General features: G+C 54.0%; 1 long non-coding RNA gene across 1 annotated transcript in view; it reads left to right on the top strand.

Moving 5' to 3' along the window:
- LOC107106801 overlaps positions 1-3,295 on the top strand; it is an 11,668-nt gene extending 8,373 nt beyond the window's left edge. Inside the window, exon 3 of the long non-coding RNA XR_001482376.1 lies at positions 3,042-3,295. This is a non-coding gene — a long non-coding RNA (uncharacterized LOC107106801). The remainder of the gene's footprint in view (positions 1-3,041) is intronic.
- Positions 3,296-3,302: the final 7 nt, after the last annotated feature.

Below are 3,302 nucleotides of genomic sequence, written 5' to 3'. Positions count from 1 at the left end.
ATCTGGGAGAACCGGGGTTGATTCCCGACTCCTCCTCCACATGCAGCTGCTGGTGTGACCTTGGGTCAGTCACAAGTTCTCCCAGAGCTTTTTCTCTCAAGAGCAGTCCTCGAAAGAGCTCCCTCAGCCCCACCCACCTCATAGGGTGTCTGGTGGGGGGGAGGAGATTGTGAGCCACTCTGAGACGCCGTCGGGTAGTGAAAGGCAAGGTATAAATCCAATCTCCTCCTCCTCTGCATCACCTCCACCTTCAACCTTTCATGTGGTGGGTCCTGGGCCTAGAAACAGGGAGTCACATGCAATGTTCCCTCTAAGCTGTGGAGTCTTGTGAGCAAAAATTCTACTTTGTGAGCTGTTGGCATTAAGGTTGTGAGCAAGCAATTTGGCTACTGCATAAATTAGTTTGCTCTGGAGCCCTCCTTCCTGAGCTAAGACAAAAATGTGTGAGCCGGAGGCTAAAAAACTGTGAGCTAGCTCACACTAACTCAGCTTAGAGGGAACACTGGTCACATGACATAGTCACATGATTAGAGGAGGGCGGGGCTGTGACCTCACCGCAGGGATGCCAGCCTCCACATGGGGGATCCCCCCAGAACCACAGCTCATCTCCAGGCTACAGAGGTTAATTTCCCCTGGAGAACATGGACGCTTTGGAGGGTGGACTCTGAATGGCCTTGTGCCCCACTGGGGTCCCTTCCCTCCGCGGGCTCCATCCCCCAGATCTCCGGGAGTTTCCCAACCTGGATCCGGCAACCTTAACCCCCACCCCCCACCAGTGGCTAGAGGGGGTCACCGGTACCCGAGCCAGGACTGTGGGAGGAGTCCCAGAGCGCTGGGACCAGGAATACGAGCCAAACACCGGGAGGTGGACCGTAGTGAGGGGTCGAGCCGAGGGCCAGAGCCCTGGAGGCGCCCCCTCTACCCCGAGTGACCCCGTATCCTTGTCCAGCTGTTCCGGTCAGCAAGTCTGCAGCGGGAAGCAGGCGCCGCGGTGCCCTTGCTCCTGGGGAGGCGTCTTAGTAGCCAGTCTTTCCAAAGGGCAGCAGAAAAATAAAAATAAATCAGCCCGGTGATTCCGGAGCGCCTCATTACGAAGCATTTGGGGTCCGGTGGCCCCCGTCCCCTGGGCTGAAGACCACTGACCTCCACGGAGTGGTCTTCTGCCCGGGTGCCCTAGTAGGGAATGGTGGCGCATGCCGTACCTTTGCTCGCTTTATTCGGGGTTAGCAAGCTGTGGTTCCTCAGTCTCCGCTAGACCTTCGAATGGCTTGCTAAGTTGTGCGTGGGCATCCCGGGAGCGTCTGTTGGAGAGCGATATCTGTAAGCAGACGAGGGATAGTCTTAGGATGGTCAACGCGTGAAAAAGCATTGGGAACAAAGAGTCCCACCCGCCTGGTTTTTCTTCAGAAATAAGGAGGCCAAGAGGATCCCTCTTTTATTTAAAAGGAAAGTTGTGCCAGCGTCAGGAGGCTGAAAAAGCCACTCTGTCCCCTTGAACCACACCCCTCCGCATCCCGTAACCGGGGTATGGATATGATGTGTTTAATCCTGAGCAAGAGGATTTATGTAAGCATTTGATCAGTAAAGTAAAGGTAGAGGTTTCCCTTGCTTGAAAGCCAGTCGAATCTGACTCTAGGGTTGCGGTGCTCATCTCCGCTTCCAAGCCGAAGAGCCAGCGCTGTCCGAAGACGTTTCCGTGGTCATGTGACCGGCATGACTAAACACCAAGGCGCACGGAACGCTGTTACCTTCCCACCGAAGTGGTACCTATTTATCTACTTGCAATTTCTTGCTTTCGAACTGCTAGGCTGGCAGGAGCTGGGGCCAGAGACGGGAGCTCACTCCGTCATGCGGCACTCGGGTCTCGAACCGCCCAACTACGGACCTTCCGGTCTGCAGCTCAGCATCTTAACCTCTGAGCCACTGCTCAGACGTAAAGAGTTATGAAGTCTTTTTCCGTTCGGTGCCCGTTTACATGCAGTCATGAGCCAGTTGTTGGGTAGAATATCACCTGGGATGGCTCCTTCATACTTGATACATCATGGGCCCTTAAGTGCAGACTACTAGAACGGGGGTCCACGACCTTTCTGAGCCTGAGGGCACCTTTGGAATTCTGACACAGCATGGTGGTGAGAGCCACAAAATGGCTGCTGCAGGAAGCAGTGCCAGCAACAAAATGGCTGCTGCAGGAGGTGGAGGCGGACACAAAATGGCCACCGCAGCTTCCCTTCAGTCCCACAGTGAAGATCCTGGTGCTGTGGTGGCAGCTGCTGCCGAAGCAACGTTTTTAGAAATCTGCTCAGCCAGTTAAAAGTCCAACAGCCAATCAGAAACCTTTCTGGGCAAAATCCCTACCTGACCCCCGTCTACTTCTAAAAACATGTGGTGGGCAAGAAGATAGGTTTTGGCAGGTGCCAGCGCACTCACGGGCACCGCGTTGGGGCCCCCTGTGCTTCAACAATCACCTTCCCCACACGTTGTGCAAAGTGCCTCCTCGAGATGTGAGCTGAGGAGAACGTCTCGGGCTACATGTGAATGGGTGGGAAAAGCTGTCCCCAGCAAGGGGGATGGAAGCGCAGAATCCAAAATACAGCTACTCTGATAGGCAGCCTGTTGAAGAGAAGGTGTTTTCGTGGGGCAGAAATCTTCATCGCTTTGCAATCTTTTTCCACATTTAAAAGAGAACTCTCCAGCAGCCTTGCAGCTCGCTCCACTGCTGGTGCTTGCGTTGGTGTAAGGGTTTGTCGGAAGCCATTCATCTTGCACAAATGGCAGAGCAAGTGCCACCTGCTGCAGCGAGAGCAGAGCGTATGCAGAAGGCAGTCATGGGATCCGGTCCCTTGCTGTTTGAGTGTTCCATTTGTGCATAGTGGGCTTGTGCTTGTGCTTGAGGGATGAGGAGAAGAAATGTAGGAACTGCCCGAATAGTCCCACATCATGTTCTGTCTCATGCCTGCTGTCCTTATGGGCATGAACAGCTTTAACGGATGTACAGCCACGTGTGTAGCTTTATGCAGTGCTCTTTTTTGTTGTCGTTGCAGGTCTATTTGCGGCAACCTTTTTCTTTTTACGTCTCTGTGAACAAAGATGAAGAAGATCAGCTGGATCAGAAAGAACTGGCTCCTGGTGGCCGGGGTGGCCTTTGTCAGCGTCCATCTCGGTACCTACCTTCTCCAGAGGGCCGCCAAGAACTCCGCGAAATCAGGCCTGGAGATTAAACAAAAGGATCTTGACAAGTGAAGCTTTGCCCTCCGCCGTGTCACGTTTCGCACTCGCCTCGTCACTCGCTTAGCTATCCAACG

The sequence above is a fragment of the Gekko japonicus genome, unplaced genomic scaffold, assembly GCF_001447785.1.
Source record: "Gekko japonicus isolate JY-2015 unplaced genomic scaffold, Gekko_japonicus_V1.1 scaffold1854, whole genome shotgun sequence".
Lineage (NCBI taxonomy): Eukaryota > Metazoa > Chordata > Lepidosauria > Squamata > Gekkonidae > Gekko > Gekko japonicus.
This window is presented reverse-complemented; position numbering and strand designations above follow the sequence as displayed.